This window comes from Sturnus vulgaris, chromosome 1 (assembly GCF_052056855.1).
Source record: "Sturnus vulgaris isolate bStuVul1 chromosome 1, bStuVul1.hap1, whole genome shotgun sequence".
NCBI lineage: Eukaryota > Metazoa > Chordata > Aves > Passeriformes > Sturnidae > Sturnus > Sturnus vulgaris.
In genome coordinates this window covers 68,899,220-68,916,470 of record NC_142243.1, presented here as the reverse complement: position 1 = coordinate 68,916,470, position 17,251 = coordinate 68,899,220, and the positions used below count along the sequence as shown (strand labels likewise).

Here is a 17,251-nt window from a genome sequence, read left to right as displayed (position 1 = left end):
ATTTAACAATAGCTTGAGTGTAGTTAGTTTCACTTTTTCTATATGTAGGCAGTTTCTCGAGGTGAGAAAAACATCTGAAAAAACCCCCAACCACATGGTTATAAGATTATAAAAACTGGTGCAGGGGGCTTGGAGGTATGAGTTACTACTTTTAAAGTCCTCTTCTAAAAACAAGGCTAGACTCCATATTGATAGAGTGCTTTTAAAGGCAGTGCCCTTTTAATCAGCAAACAGGTCCTCTGTGCATCAAATAATTAAAAATAGAGCAAAGTTTCTGAACAAGGCGTCTGGCAGAAGCGTCTGTACTTCCATCTGTGCATGATTAGCAGAATGTTTCATGATATTTAAATAGCACAAGCTTTGCTCTCTTTTTTATTATTTGTTGTACTGAAGACCTGTTTGCTTGTTAAGTGGTCTTTTTTGAATAGTTACTGGCAAGGAATCAGGAAAGTGTATGAAGACATCTTGTACACACTGCAAATGCCAAATTGTCCCTTTTTTAAGAGACACTGGCCTTACTATTTTTTTTTTGTTGTTGTTGTTTGTTTGATTGGAGTTTTACCACATCCCTCACTTGGTGTTTAAATTTCCTTAAGGGCCGGTTAATTTCCGAGGGAATTGAGCATGTATTTACGGGGACTGCAGTCTCTGCTCACGGGCATGGTTCTCGGGGCAGTGGCGCTCGGAGGCGCGCTGCCCCGTGAGTACGCACCAGGGTGCACTTGCAGAGTACGTGTGCCGGCTCAGCTCTGCAGCTCCTGCCTCTAATCTGCTGTGCTCACTGCTCTGGAGCCTTACCCTTTCATGGGGACGTAATCAGCCAGGCAACAGCTTTCCAAGCGCTTTTGAGGCCTGAAGCTGGGACTCCTCCTTGCTGGCAGTCATTCAGCATCGGATTGTGTGCTCTTCGTCTCTGGCTAGCAACACGGCGCTTTGCAGTTGTAGCCACTGATTTCCCTCTGTACCAGTAAAGATTTTGTGTGTGTGTTTTACAGAGGCCTGTACAAGAAGGTATGGAATGAAAAGGAGCCACTGTCTGGATGCTGAGTGTATTGCTGTAGCTGGCTGAGGGCAGTTCTGTTGTGTGCAGTGCCCTGTTGTTGGGAGCCGGCAGGTTGGCAGGGAGCTGAGACGCTCGGATAGGCTCAGAGGTCCTTTGTGGAGAGCCAGTATTCAGTCTTGGGACAATCTGTGGTCTTAGATGGGCATGGAAAAGAAGAGCTTTTGTGGCGTGTGTAAGTGGTGTTTATTCTGTAGCTGGGCTTTTTGTTGTTGGATTTTTCTTCTTGTGTTTGAGAAAAGCTGTGGTGTGTGATGTGTGACTACTGACCTGGGTCGTCTCTGAACTTCGGCTAAAAACTTCAAAAGAAATTGTGGTTACTACTGAGAGCAAAGCTGCTAACCTGTCAACATAAATGTATAAACCCTGCGTGTTTGCACCTTAGAAAAAACCACTGAAACACCTCGACTGTGAAGAAAGAGCATGCTATAAGCCTCCACACAGAGTTCACCCCACCTCACCTGGTTAGTGCCGTGCTACTGGTGTCCATCATGCTCTTTCTGGCCCAGGTTCAGAGCAAGTTCTCCTCAGCAGGTTTATATCTTACATGGTGAAATTGTTGAATTTCATGGGGGCAGTGAGAGGACTACTTTGCAAATACCTATCCCTTGCATCATTCAGCTTCTGGTCCAGAGAAGGTTTGAAGATGAATGAGTATATACAGAGACGTACTGGGAGGGCAAGTGAAGGAACAAACATGTTTCACTGTAAAAACTGAGGGCAACAAAGTTGCCCATTCCCTTCAGCTAAACCTCTCAACTAATGCATGAAGCAGTTGCACTCACGTTTTACCAATGTTGCTCTTAAAAATCAATTCCCTTAATAATGGATTTCTTCAGAAATAAGAATTACTTCTAGAGCAGTGCAGTTTGGTAGGCCTAATATTAGCATCGTTTCAGGAGCAGGAAGGAGAGAAAAGACTCGGGTTCATTTTAAAAAGATTAATGACATTTTGTTGGTAGGTTGGTTAAACTAAGCCAAGTCTTGTGTTTTGCTCCTAGTATTTGTTCTCAAAATATACCATAATGCTTTTTTGGAACAGCTTCAGCTTATCTTGTGAATGTGAATTAATTAACATTAGAACAAATATCATATTGTCCAACAAAATTTGTTTTTCTGTGTCTTCTGTCATGCTCAAGGTGCTTCAAGCACTTTTAAATAATGAGTTCAGTTATAATAATGCTCAGGCTCTGTAGATAACCAGCCATTCTTTTGAGTGCAAGGAGATCAAGTTCAAGGATGGTTTTTTTGATAGGAGTGGGAAGAATACTGCTTGTGATGTTAGTATTACCCTTGGTATTTTTTCAAAAGCATTTGTGACAGGCTCCTTATTTTGGTAGACTAGATTTTGCTGTTTATTGCTAAATTTATAATTCTGAATGCACTGTAAACAAAATGAAGAGGAATTGCAGGGCACATATTCAGAAGCTGTTGTTCACACCTAATTGTTGTATTTCTCGTCCTGATTATTTGACATCATGACAAACTACATGAAAAATCAGGTGGCCCTTGATTTCCTGAAACAAAACCAAAGCTTCCTTTTACAGCCTTGCAAAAGTACCTTGTATCTAAGCAGGTAAACTGAAGTTCAGCCTAGGATGGTAGGATCCTGGTGATTTGTGTAAAAAATGATGGTTCTGTTTGTTGTCTGCAGATCTCTGGAGGAGAGGGAGGGCCTTGTATAATTCAAAAACAATTCCTTTCGGCTGGCTGGAGAAGAGTATGGATAGCATCCAACATACAGCCATCTCCAAGTACAAAGATTATAATGGAAATGTTGATGACCAGTCAGTATTGATATATTAGGAAGTATTTATATAACTCAGAGTTGTTGACTACTGTAGAAATATTGTTTTAGGCCCTGTTCCCACTGGCCTTCCTCCTGTTGACTTTTGGAGTGTTACGATCAGACCCTTTTGGCTCAAATTTGGAGTGAATTAAGACTGAAAGAAGCATGCATGTTCTGTAGTCACCATCCAGTTTTGGAGGGGAGAATGAAGGAAATAACTGACTTGTGCAAACCAAAGTTCTTTATGGCATCATCAAGCTGTACACTGAAAATAAAGTTTTCCTTAAGCTGTTTGAGATATTTTATTTTGATCTATAGCCTGAAGTGTTCCCTGCTAATGGAAGGCTCAATGTGGTTTTTATGCTTTCCTTGTGAAGCTGTTCTTTGACAAGGAGAAAAGTGTATCTAATTAACATGCACCTTTCTGTATGTGGATTATTATGCATTCATTATTTTAAGTTGGTGCTATTATATGAAAGTTTCTCCAGAACTTTGGCAACTCGGTAGAAAGAAATGACAGTTAAGTGCATTCTCAGCTGTGCAGCTCTAAAATATGTTGCTTTTGAAGACACCTGTGTGTTATAGTAAAAATACCCCTTATAGCCAAAGAAGCGTGACCACTGTCTAGGTAATTACAAAAGAAAGAGATTCAACTAAGTACTGAAACAGGAAAAAAAAAGAGACAATTTTTTTTTTAACAGCAGTAGAAATGATGAAAGACAGAATTAGTATTCTGTAAATATATATTAAAAAAAAGCCCCACAAAGCTCAAGGGTTCACTATATGTAAAAGTTACTATCAGTTAGGGAATATATGTCTGAAATACTAAATAATATAAATTTGATTGATATTCAGGGCTCAGCTGTACTCTAGAAAAAGAAGAAATGCGTAGCTTTGCTAGAAACAACAAAAGACAATGTGGGGAAATGCAGAAGTACTGCTAGAAAAGCTGAACACTACATTTCTATGTAAAATGCCATGTGACTAATATAAGTGCTGTTCTGTCCCAGATAGGGCTGCAGAAATTGTAAGCAGGTAGCAAAAATTTACTGTTTCATATTTCATAGATAATAATTATTCTGAATGCTTTAAATAATACAGGAAATGTAGTGTGACAAACTTGACATTTGAATATTAATATTGATACTGAAACAGTTCACCACAAAGAATGCCAGGGCTGCAAGAGGAAGGATAGCATTTTGATCAGATAAAGGCAGAAAAGTTATAGAGCCCTTCATATACGTTGAAAAAAAGACCTTGTGAAAACTGTGACAAAATTACCTTTCAGGATTAGACATTTTATATCCTGTTTTGGTAATATCTCTGCAGGGAAAGTTGGAAGCAAAGAGATGTCTTTGCTATTTCTGTTTTCCCCCTTCCTCCCCCACTAGCAGCTTGATGGAGACTATTTGAAATAAGGTTACGAGTCCAGGGCTACAAAGTGTTTTGGATTCGCTTGTACAAATACGTGAATGGATGTGGGCTCAAGAAAAGATACATGGGCATGTATACTCTTTGGTGACCAGTCTCAAACTTGCTTCAGATGCACTGTAAATTATCTGTAAAGCTGAGATTTGGTGACAGATTATTATAGACAGACTTTTCTAAACATAAAATAGTGCTGACAGTCTCTTCTTTTTAACAGGCAAGCTTGCTCTCCCACACTGTGTGCACATGATTGTGTGCACAGTCCGTTACTATAAATTTGTTACAGCTTGCTTGATTTTTGTAGTGATGTGTGGTAAGAACAGGAGAATACCCCCCTTCGTGTACAAGTAAGTTTCAGCCTACCTACATGATAGAGTCCAAGGACTGTGTCTTCTTTGCATTCACAACGTCCCTCAAAGAGGATATAAAATAAAGATGTAGACTGGTGAAAAGCTGATGATACTTTGCAAGCAGAAGAGGCCAGCCCAAGCCAAGACCACGGAAGGAACAGGAATGTTTCTGTTCTGCCGCTCTCTGCAGTGCAGTGCTGGTGTGGATGTGCCTCACTATTGATAAATCTCTTAGTGGCTTTTGACAGTTGTTATGTAGATGATTTAGTAAGTCACGTAGATGGTTGTAGTACTGATAGGCACATTGCTTTCCAAAATTCCTTGTCATTGGAGTATGACTTTTTGTCTTTGTACTGGTAGTATATGTTGCACCAGTTTGATTTTAGCTGTTCAGCTATATGCAAACTAGTTAAAAGCATTTTATTTTTTAGGACAGGAAGGAAAAGTTTGTCAGCCTCCCTTCTGAAAGCGTTTTGGTAGCTGTGACCACTTTTTCCCTTCAAAAATATATCTTGTGCTTTCAGATGCTCTCATTTTCAGATGTGGTTAATGGTAATTTTTATCTTTAGAATGCAAATGGAATTTTTTGCATACTTTTGCTTTTCTTTCTGCACAAACTGCTTAGCAGACAAATTAAAAAGACAGGTATGTATTTAAAAACCAACCAACCCAAACCAAGGTACACTTTACCTGCTGAAATATTTACATACTCTTAGGTGCCGCAACATATTTATGCGGATGTGGCACCATTCTGCTTTGCCAAGTGTAAGCAGCTCCCTTTAGCTGTATGGTGGCACTGTAAGCAGGAGGAAATGTTGGGCAGTTTTCTGGAATGATGGCAAAGCCTTTGTGTGTCAGTGGGGGTAACCTACATGGGAACAACCCTTCTGAGGTACCTTTTGCAGGGGACTGCTGGCTGTTGGGGAATCACAAATCCCTGGTAGTTGTTGGCATTCCTGTAAAAAGGATGGAACAACAACACTTATGTTAAGAAATGCAAATGCCCTGCTGCCATGTACAAAGCAGGCAGACTCCTCACCCCTCAGTGATGCCAATGGCATTTTAGCTTGCCCCAGTGAGTTGTTAAATTCGTTAGGCACAATTTCATTTTTACGAAAGACACCTGGACTAAGTAAGATAGTAATGTGTTGGAGATCTTACTCTCCAGGGCTGTGCAGTTTGTAAGGTGATTCACAGCATGTACAGAGAGAATGGAAATGTAGTCTTGGAAGCATTCCAGTGTGTTATTTTGAAGTCATTTTGCCCAGGCACAAATGCTGGTGATTGTATGGGAGCCTCTAGAGCTAAAGAGTGGAAGGGGAACCTCCTACACCTTAGGTTAGGCTATAACTAGTAAATGACATTTTATTCTGGCCAGCTGTTCACCTGACTATTCAGACCTCTGTTCTAAATAAAAACCAAGAAGATAAAATACTTCTGATACTTTGACTTGTTACAAGATGGGTTTCTGCTGCAGATGATTATATAGATCTATTTTACTGCCTGTTCCCCATGCCAAAATTTAGAAGTGTCTTGATTTTGAATTGCCCAGAAACACAGCCCAAAATGGGAGTAATCGTACTGAAACAAATTACTTTTTTTACATCTTGTATTTCCTCTATTTCTTCAACTGTTTCTCAGAGTATCATCTACTTCCATTGCCAGTGGTACAATAATAGGTTAAATTAATTAAAAATATATTTATAGTATAGTTGCTCAAAGGAATGTAGAAGTAAATCGTTAAGATAACGTTTATCTTCTGATTTAATGTCTGAACCTGCTTCCTTGATGTTAGTGCAAATTAATGAAATTAGGATCATACCTTTAAAGAAATAAGAACCTAACAGTTGTGTGTTTGAGCTGACCAACATAAAAATGTGACTGAAAAATTGTGACATAAGCCTAAATGTCAGCTAATTGTCATAATCAATGGAATAATCTTCCATGGAGCTGTGAGTGGCCAACGTGTTATTTTTCATCGGGGCCCTATTAATCTATAGATTATTGACAGAGCGTATGGTAACTGCTCCAAAACATGCCATATATAACATGCTTTTGGTACTGTTGTTTAAACTGCATTCTAAGGTGTAACTGGGGCTATAGGTAGTCTTAAAAAAGCATTTTACATGGTGGTATTTGCTAGCAATATGGTATATGGCCAGGATGTACAGCAGATATTCAAATTCGGTATGCTGCAGAATTTGTGAATTTGCATATTAAAATACTTGTCATTTCTAGAAATAACCTGAGGTTTTTCTAGAAGTATGGTCCACAACCTTCCTCTTCTAAATAATTATTAAATATTTGTTTTCAAAGCTGAATCTTTAGCCTTTGGAGCATAAATTTCATAGTTAGTGATGTTAAAATCTTATAGTCAAGACTGTGACCCAGAATTTCTTTTGTTACCATTTTTGCTGTCCTTTTGATTAACATTTGTGAAGTACCAAAGCCTGTGCCCCCTCGAGTGCAGTTCATTACCCTGCCTTTTGGAAAAATTGAGGAACAGCTAGGAAGAGACGTGGGCAGGACCAGAGAGCCTCGTGCAGTTCAATCCGGAGATAATTTCTCCTAGTATCACTTGGCTAAGGAGAGATAAATTGCTCATGCCCCTGATCAGAACTATGTAGTTACATGTAAACCCTAGGGAGTAGGGGGTTCAAAGCTGGGAGATGTCCTTCCTGGAGGGACATTTTGGAGGCTCTGGGAGTGGATCACGGGAGTACTGGGGCTCTTTCATCTCAAACTGTGAGAGGTAGGGCCTCACCTGCCTGTGTGCTGTTCACAGATGGGGAACTGCCTGGGTGCAGGTGACCAGATTGTAATTTTTCCCGTGGAAAATTTAAGAGGCTGCTCCTCATGGGCTTTTTGCTGCTGCTCTGTGCTACTGCGGGGTCAGGTTTACCCTGAGGGCATATGCTTGTGGATGCTTCATGCCAGTGATGCAACTGAGGTATTGGATTGAAAGAGGAATGAGGAATTTGGGGGCTGCCTGTGAACCTGCTCACCTTCTGCACAGTTTCAGGCAACCTGGAAAATGAGACAATTAATTGCTAAGCCTGGAGTTTGTTTGAATACAACTCAAATGTTGCATAGTATCTATTGCCTACATTTTTCTATGCTTTTGGAACATTGACCCGTAAGGATAACTGGATACAAGAGTGTTGCACCGCATGTGCGTGAAGGCGGGAGTGTTCCCACAGGCTGCTGCAGCCCTCGCTGGAGGCTGTGAGCAGCACAGTGTTGGTTTGCAGTGTAATGGTGGTTTTTAGTTTGTACTCTGACTGTGGTCTGTGAACCTGTTGACTTGGAGCCTGCCTCTGAAGAGCAGGGACTCAGGAAAGCAAAGCTGGCTGTCAGGTGATGCAATCGTTCTATAGTGGGGTTCACTTTTATTGGGAAAACCTTAAGGGCCTTGCAAGTGGGAAAAGATTGAAAGCTTGCTTGGGCTTTCTGCAGGTGAAGAGAGGGCATAAGTTATCTTTTTGGTATGCTAATTGTTTTTTTAGAATATTAATTGTACAGTTCCATTTTTATGCCATTTTCCCTGTCCATTTTGAGTCAATTAGCACCTCTGTTTTTCTCTTTGACTATATGTGCAGTTGTTGATATCCAAAATTCTTTATTGATCTAATGAAATAGTTAAATGAGCTGACTTTGAAAATACAATAGGATAGCTAAATAAATCTATATAAAAATTAATGTTTAACAGAAAGCATCTTTGATAAAGTTACCAAACATTCTGTGAGCAGTGTCATAGTTACGGCTCTTTTCAGAGAACTTGAAAGCTTCTGGAAAAGTCATCCTTTGGAGTAAAATGTTTTCTGCTTGTTTCTGTTATGAAAGGGAATAAAGTGCTACTGTTGGTACTTGTTGGTACATTCATTTCTCATGCCTTGTAGTAAATGATAACACTCCCCTTCCTATTTTTGAGACACTGAAGCATGGAAGTGAAAAATGCCTCATTTCATTATTTAGATATAGGCAAATAATACTTTTTTTTCTCCTTTTCTTGCACTATTTCTGACTGCTCTTTAAAAATTCCACTGCACCCCTGATCGATGGGCCTGAAACAGGAGAAACCATTCCTAAAAGTTCATCCTGGTTCATATCTGAGCACGCTGCCTCTCTTGCTTCATTGCAAATCCACAACAACCCACTGGCGTGATAACATGGAATGAGCTGCAGTCATCCATACCTTTGCTTCGTTTGAGCAGTCAGGCTGGCAAGAGTGGAAAATCCTCCTCAGCAGCAGGTTTGATGTTTAGGAAGCCTGATTTTTACGTTATGCAAAGGGAAGATTAACCACACTCAATATTAAGCTACAATCTACTTCACTCTTGCTCAGATGGGGACAGCCTTGCTCCTGCCCTGTGCCATTGGTGCTGTGGTGCAGGGTGACAGAGGGGGAGCAGCAGGCCATGCCAGGCTGGGTACCCCTGGCGTGTGCCTTGCCCACACCTGGTTGCAGGGAGGCGCCCAAAGGGGGTTTGCTCAGGCAGAGCTCTTCATGCTGGGACTCATGGAACCTTGCTGGAGTTGAACTGAACAGTATAATTAGTATCATTTTAGCTCCCAGTCAGCTGTAAGAGGTACCAGGAGCTGCTTCTCCTTGTGTAACTTATTAGAAAAGCTATTTTACTTTCCTACACGTATGCCTTATATGGAAGAACAGGCGCTGTGGTGTTCTGTCAGGAGACTGCATGAACTGTATTTTCCAGTGTCACAACTGGCCACTGTGAAATGTGCATCAAAATGCTTGTCCCAAGCATCCTTTAGGCCAGCTAGGGGAAAGTACTGCTGGGTGTGCAGGGTGCTCATACCTGAGCTCAGGGCAGATGCCTACTCTGGTCCTCACTGGCGTCAAGGGAGTTAGTGGTTGAACGAGGGAAGCTGATCTGGGCAATCTTCCAGCCTGAAGGATGTGAGGCAGAAACGGATGGGAGGAACTGTAAGTGATATGAGGGAAGCAGTAGGCTAGGAGGAGAAGGGTCCAATAAAATCAAGGAATAAAACACATCCATAAAACTGCAGGACCTGAAGTTCGAAACAGCAGCTCTATGCTTACATGCTTGGCACAACTTTCATTTCTAATTTGTCTGCTTCCTTCAGGCTTCCTCTTGCCAGAGAGGTGGTCTGTATGCTCACTGTCTGCAGCTGGAGAGTCCCTGGTTTGCTCATGCCAGTGGTGATAGAGGACCACAGGGAGATAACAGTTTTCCCTGTAGCAGTCACTGCTCTTGGGTGGGTGTGCTTGGCTGGTTTTCCAGATCATAGACTTCGGGCAGTAAGGCATTAGAAATATTATAGTCTATTAAATATACTGTGGAGTATTTGGCTGCACTAACTGCTGCTTTTAATAGAGTTCAGATCTGACATTTTTGGGACTGAGAGGGTTTGGATGTAAACTTTGTTAAAATGGTTTTGAAAAAGGAAGTTCTTTCATGCTTTGAAGGGAAAAAATATGAAGACAGAACTGCAACTCTCTTCCTTAAATCAAAGTTTTCTGCCTGAAACGGGAACAGCTCAGCAGAACAGTTTAAGTAAACATGGCCATAACTGCTTATCTGAGACATTGGCATCCTCTCTTCTTACTGTGTTACTTTTTTGTGGTATCCTGGCGTCTCTCAGTCACTGATGTGTTTGTTCTCACAGCACCTCCTTTGTAGGCATATACTTTGGTGTCCATTTGATAGTTGCCACCAAGATTTGAGGCTTTATCTGAAGAGCTTGCTCCAGGAGTGTACGTTTTCTACACCTCTACGGATAAGATTTTGGAATTGCTGTCTGAACAGTCCTTCCTGCCTCCAGCTCTGAATTTCTCTCTGTCTCTGTTGTGGCTTCTTTATTTATTAAGCAGGGGAAAAAACAGAGGCCACTGTTTCTGAGTCATCCCAAGTCAGTGTTCAGCCCAGGACAGGATAAAATCTAGGCCAGTGATGGCTGGTGTACAGTTGTAGCCTGTGGTGGAGGGGTCAGTGAATGCAGTATAAACACTGGGAGATTTGCTGAAAGCATTTGCTGGAGTTAGGTACCATACTCTAAAGCTAGTGCCTGAGTGTGGGGTCATGATTCTTCTCCTAGGTAGGAAAAATGCACCATATTGTGAGAATGACTTATTTATGCCTAACTTTACAGCTTGGGTGGGCTTTGTCTGTGCATGTTAAAATAATGTAGGCCCACACTGGGTCTTTTATCTAGGAAGCATTGCCACATGCAAGCAGCTTCTGTGCACTTCAAGTTCTTCCACTGTACCGTTGCTTGAAACTTCACTATTAAAATTAATTTTTAAGTTAATGCTTTGCTCTTAAGACCAGCTTCTAAAGAAACAAATTTGTTTTAATTTGTACATGAACAACAAGAAGAATGTTTTAGAATGGAGGATTGTAATTTATTTGCTAGGTTTAGTAAAGTAAAAAGTACAGTGATATTTCATAGAATACTTCTGTGTGTTCTATAACATCTTCAAAGTAATGGAAGAATAAGAAATGAGAAGTGGGAGACGCTTTTTTGGTTTTTTTATGTTTTTTTATTCATGGGAATGAATGTGTCTGTACATTTTTGAGGCTCTAGTATATGTTCTTCCTCATTTTGGTTACATTGCGAGGAATAAAATCAATTAAAAGAAGAAAAAGAGAAAAAGAAGACTGTGCCTCTTGCTTACTTTTGCTGTGATTCAGACAACAGTGCATCAGGTCATGGGAAGTGATCTCAGCCATATTTTCAGTTACAGTTTTAAAAAATGATATTTTGTCATGAAATGGTGTCCAAGTTTTAAAGCTAGTACACATGCAGATGTAAGTATATTGCACTGCCAATGCCAATCTAGTACATAAAGAGCTTCACAACTGTTTGGATCTGCTCTTCTTTCATAATGGGCTGCAACTTGTTTACTAATGCTTGAAAGCATGTACACATCAAATAAATCTCTGGTATTTGGGCCATAGTGTACCAGCGTTATGCAAAGGGAAGATTAACCACACTCAATATTGAGCTACAATCTACTTCACTCTTGATTCCTCACCATACTAAATAAACCAAACCATCAAAGAACAGAATTAGTGGAAGGGTTCCTCAGACAATAGATTTATTTCCATGTTTATTTGTGTTATTGTTAAGAAAAGGGAAATCAGCAGAGCAAATCTGCCTGGGGCTCAGGGCGTTATAAATTAACCAAAAGACATGAAGTGAACTTTTGGGTGTGGAAAACCAGCAGCAGATGCAAATGCTACATAGCTGCATCATATGGTGTGTACGGTGTTGCTGCAACAGCTGAGAGGCAGCACGCCTGCTTTGACTGCTGCTGCTCTTAATAGATAGTCTTCAGCAAGCAATATATTGGCAAATCTGACACAGAGTGAATTTGTAACATTGACTCAAAAGACTTTCCTAATGTGAAGCACCTTTAATGCATATCATTTTAGCTCTTTCCTGTTTTTACTCTGCTCTCTTTCAGTGAAAAGGTCAAGAAAAGCAGTAGCTCAGTGGCCGAATTTTTCTGAAGTGCTTTACAGCAGGGAAAGTGGGGAAACCTCTTAAAGTGGTGTCTTATTGAGTAAGTTAAACCTTTTTTCTTCAGTTAACTAGTTTATTTAACTTCTTTTAATTTTTTTAATACTATGTATCAGAATAACTATTGTGACTTACAGGGTGTCCCCAGGCAGGTGTGAAGCTCCTCATCCCCACCTTGGCTTTCCCCCTCCCCCAGAAGTAGTCTTTGCCAAATGAAACCTGTCAGCCCACTTTGGCAGATAGGGAAGGGTGCAGCTGACTCAAACCCTACCATAACATGACTGTCCCTCTGCCCCGGCTGGGGCTGGTTGCTGCATTCCTGTTCAGAGATCTGCACTATCGAGTGTGTGCCTCTTTCTTTGCCACTTGCCCTGCACGTGTGTGTGAGTGCACCTACACACTTCAGCAGTGCCCCTCTTTGTCTTTGCACTCAGAAAGCCATCCAGCTGCATTAATGAGAGAATTTTCAGAGACCAAAATGGGAACCTTTTGCGTTTTTCCCTACAGCAATAGCATAGGTATATTTGATGTTGCTATCACTATAAGAAATAAAAGAGAGGACTGTATTAATTTATTCACAGTAACAGATAGGGAGGCACTCAGGAAGATTTTCTTTAATGTAACTAGAGGTTCGGTTAGTGCTGCTGCCTTACACTGATTCCAGTAGAAGATCAGAACCGTAAAAAATTTAGGGCTGAATATTCAAATTTAATTTGTAGCATCAGTGTAGAATGGCTTATAAGTTTAACCAGCCTTAAGGGTGCTAAGTACTTCCAGCTGAGGCCAGAAAGACTTTCAGCTGGTTAGCAGTTCTTGTGATTTGGCCTGATACTACTTACTACCATTTTCTTGCACACCTGATATTTCTGCATTTTTTTTCAGGTATGAGTTTCTTTGCTCACATCCTTTTATGCCTCATTTGCTAACTCTTCTGTTCTGGAAAATTGGCAGGATGACAGCAAGCAACTCCCTCATCCTTTTGTGTTAGGACTAATCCTCAGGTTTCTTTCTGATGTGTCTCCTGAAATATGTATTCAGCTGAGGCTGAATGCTGATTTGATTTCTAATACTAAAATGTGAACAGTGCAGATCACTTTCTGTCTCTTAAAAAAAAAAAATCACGGTAGAGGTGTATATGAACAGTTTCAGAGTTTTAAACTCAGTCACATAAAATATGTTTCTGAAATACTGATGTACTTTGGTATATGCCAAAGTACCTTGCTGTATCTGGATGTTTGTCTTTGTTTTGTAAACTTGGAACTTTACAATTAACAATTAGATGACCGATCACTTAACAGGTTATGGTATTTTAGTGCTCTGAACTGTGCTTTGCCATGACAGACAGATTTTTATTTTGATTTCAAATTATATGGCTTGTTTTTACTTCTTTTTTTTTCTTACCATATGATTTAATTGAAGTTTTGTTGCGGTGATTGGCAGTTGCTTTATTTGATACCTGTTTATAGACATTTATTCATTACTTTTTCAGTGTACTGATATTTGTCAGAAGAGAATGGTATTATTTCTTTTGTCAATGAAAATGAGGCTATAAATTACTGTAATTTTGGGATACATTTCTGGTATGAGCAAACAGTATTCCCTTGGTGAGTTTTCCGCTGTGGAAAACTAGGTTATGCATAATATATTTTAGAAAAGACCTGTATTGCTCTGAAGAGGAATGGCATTGTGCTACTCCTGAAAACAGAGAAGAATCTAAATGTATGTATAGTCGTATTCAAAGTATGGAAGCATCTGCAGTGTTGTTCCTCGTTGTTCACAGGGGGGACTGGAAATGATTGGTTCTGGGTTCTGCTCATGATTTTATTTATTTATTTTTAACCCCTCTTTTGTAGGACAGGGGGTGAAGGGCTCAGCTTTGAGCACCTCGGTGCAGTCACCTGCCAGGTTCTTCCCAGCGCCACCCTGTGCCTGCCACTGGTGCAGGGGTGTTAGGTGCCAAGGTGACGATATCCACAGTCACCAAAGATCAAACAGAAGTCACATAAATGTGTGACTTTGTATTTTACTGACAAGTACAAAAGGATTTTGCGAAATTACTACTTGAGTAAGCTGTGGGAGTAGGGAGGATATGATGTATTCTTCCCTGCTAAAATCATTGTGTTAACACTCTTGGCACCATCACTGAACTCCACAGTAACTCATGGTGCACATTTTAAATAAAACGCACCGAACAGCAAACACTGTTTAATTCTGCGTTCTGTTACGCAACAGAGCACGATTGCCTCGGCGAAGCACATCTGCATTGCGAGAGTAAACTCTCCTGGGAAGCAAGTGCATCTTCCACAGAAGTAGGAGTGAGGCGTGGGCTGGGCATTGCTATTTTGGCAAGCAGAGGGAGCCAGTGTTGGAAAGCTGCCTCACCTTTCACTTTCCATGGAACTTACCCTTTCTCCCTGTTTCAGGCACCAGCCACTGCCACTTGCTTCTCCTAGTGGTGGCATGGGGCTGGGGATGTTTTCAGTGGTTGATTAAAGCATTTATGGGGGTTTTGGGAACCATGGTCTTTGCTATCTGTCTGGTTTGTTTGTGGTCCTTGAGCAGAATAGGCTGTTAGGGAGCAGTAAAGAATGCAATTCAGAAAAACATCTGGGAGAACTAAGAAAACATTTTGTTTTTTCTAAAAAAAACCCAAACAAATCACACCTGTGTGATAATATCTCCTCTAACTGCTAAGTCGGTAGCAGTTGATGGAAGGCACAAAATTCCTGTAATTTTTATACTGTGTTTCAGTTTGCTTCTTCCAAGTCTCTTGCTTGGAAGCAAAGTGAAGCTCCTGCTGTCTCAATTCTGCTGAAGTTCTTCCTGTCATCCTAAGCTTGGTTATCAACCCTCTTTTTTCTCCTATCAGCATGCATTACATTTTTATGGCAGTGTTTAGCAAAGACTTTCCAACAGTGCCTATGACAGTGTAATTGGACCCCTCTGTCTGACTGAAATTGCTCCCTGTTTAATGGGGGGCTCTGGCTGCTTTCTCACACAGCTTTCTTTGAGGCAGGCTGGATGTCTAGTTAGCTGGTTTGTAATGTGGGTGCACAGCATTTCACCAGGCACTAGTCGAAGTAGTTATTCATGGTTTGCTGTTAAACTGCAAGACTGGAGTGAGTGAGATTCCCCAGGGATCTGTCCTGACTTTGGTAATACTCACTGTTTTCATTATTGAAATGATTGATGCAGCAGAGAGAGCAGTTGTTAAATTTGCATTGGATAAGAAATGTGAAGGGGGACTGCAGGCTGCTTGGAAGGCAAGATTAAAGTTTTAAGCTGCCCTGGCTAACAGGAGGAGTAGTCTGGGAAAAAAACCTGAAAAACAGCCAGGATAAAATCATAGAAGTTCTACAGAGAGATAGAAATATCCAGATGCATGAGACAGAATGGGGCTGACTCATTAGTGGTTCTACAGAAGAAGGTCTGTGAGCTGGTGTTGGGCTGTGTTGGAGTAGCAGTTTGTCCTGAATTGTTTGGTTGAATAGGGTGGTAAAAAAATCATAGCTGGTTCTCAGACCAGCAGAGAAAACCAGCTTGTGACATGTCCTCCTCCCCCCTGGCACCTGGGCTGCCAGTGCTCGGCTGAGTGGGCAGCTTCTGTTTTGATCCGCTGCCTGCTTTGGTTCTCACTCTGGAACTTGTGACCATGCCTGCAGGGAAGTGTCCCAGCTCAAATCCTCTCAGGCCTGGTCCATGTGCACAGGACAGCACATCTGAGAGGGAGAGGGGTCACAGACCTGAGACCGTAGGTGTCATACAGTCATGCAAGGAACAAGGGCTCCCCATCCACGTTCCTCAGAAAAGCACTGTTTTAGGATGTGTAAAGAAAAGGCACGAAATAACCCCTCCGCTCCATTCAGTATTTGAAATGGTTTAACATCTAGTTTGGGGCACAACACAGTCAAGAGCCAGCTGGAAGGTGTCCAGGGAGAAGGCAGGAAAAATGATGAAAGATTTGGAAAACATGACCTGGGAAAGAAGATGAAAGAATAGGGATTGTTTAGTCTACAGGGGACAAGGCCAGTAACAGACATGATAGTAGTGTTCAAGTATGTGGAAGGTTCCTACGGGGAGGAGGGGAATAAACTGTACTGCCTGACTGCTTGGGGTTAGGTCTAAGAGAAATGGGCTCAATATGAAGGTGACAAAACTTAGGTAAACATTTAAGAAAGCTTTGAAATTAAAAGGGTATTTTGGTTCTGCAGTTACTTGGCTTTGAGAAAGCTGTGGAAGCATCATCGCTGGAGGTTTTTATAAAACAGACAAACCTCCTACGGGAATATTTTGGGCATTGCTTTGGGAAAGGAGGTGGAATACATGCTTCTGAAGGTCGTTTCCCAGGAAATAATGAAGATTTTTTTTTTTTTTTTTGATTCTGTGAACTTAGGTAATTAGGTAATCTAATAACCCAGCAAGTAACTCATGAGATAGTGGCAATTCATTATAGCAACATACCAGTGGTAAATAGCGGATTTATGTACAAAACCCAATGATGATGATACCCTTCTGCTCTCTGTTCTAGTTTAAAAAAAAATCTGAGTAAGCTGATTTTACTGAAGCATTTCAAAGGGCTATTCTTGTAAAGGCTATACAGAAACAGAGGAAGTGATGTTGGTTGACTTTGCTTATTGAAATATTGTGCAAACACTATCAGTACCTGTTATTGATTGTACATAGCATGGCCGTAGTAAAGCCAGCAGTGTTCTATGAGGCACGGGAGTTAAACTAGAGCAAGATGTGTTTTCAGTCTGTGCACTTGCGTGCTTCTTTTATGTGGAGTAGGGAGCAGGCTGAGAACTAAGCTTTAATTACCTCAATTGCTATCTATACACGAGTTGCTCTCAGTTGTCTTGTTACATTAAGTGCCTTGAGAAATGCCTTGTGGTGTCCCCATGGATACTTTCCTCCTTTTTCTTCACTGAAGGATCCCTTCTATGACTTTGAAAGATCCTCCAGGTCCCCTGAAGTTTTTAAGCTCCATTTCTGCTATAGAACAAAAATGTACTTTTGGAAACACTGTTTCCCCTGTTCTTGTCGCTATGCATGACAGGGAAGAGGAAGTCTCATGTGGTGCTATGGTGCATGAGAACAAGCTGGGTGATGGAGTTG

The 17,251-nt window shown here is 41.0% G+C and overlaps 1 protein-coding gene across 22 annotated transcripts in view; it reads left to right on the top strand.

Moving 5' to 3' along the window:
- Positions 1-17,251, top strand: part of ATXN1 (ataxin 1) — a 369,363-nt gene that overhangs the window by 164,538 nt on the left and 187,574 nt on the right. For 14 of the 22 annotated variants that reach the window (XM_088169133.1, XM_088169118.1, XM_088169115.1 and 11 more), the window contains one exon: positions 12,081-12,179. The exons of the other annotated variants lie outside the window; for them this stretch is intronic. The gene's annotated coding sequence lies outside the window, so the exon portion shown is untranslated. The remainder of the gene's footprint in view (positions 1-12,080; positions 12,180-17,251) is intronic. 22 annotated transcript variants of the gene reach the window in all.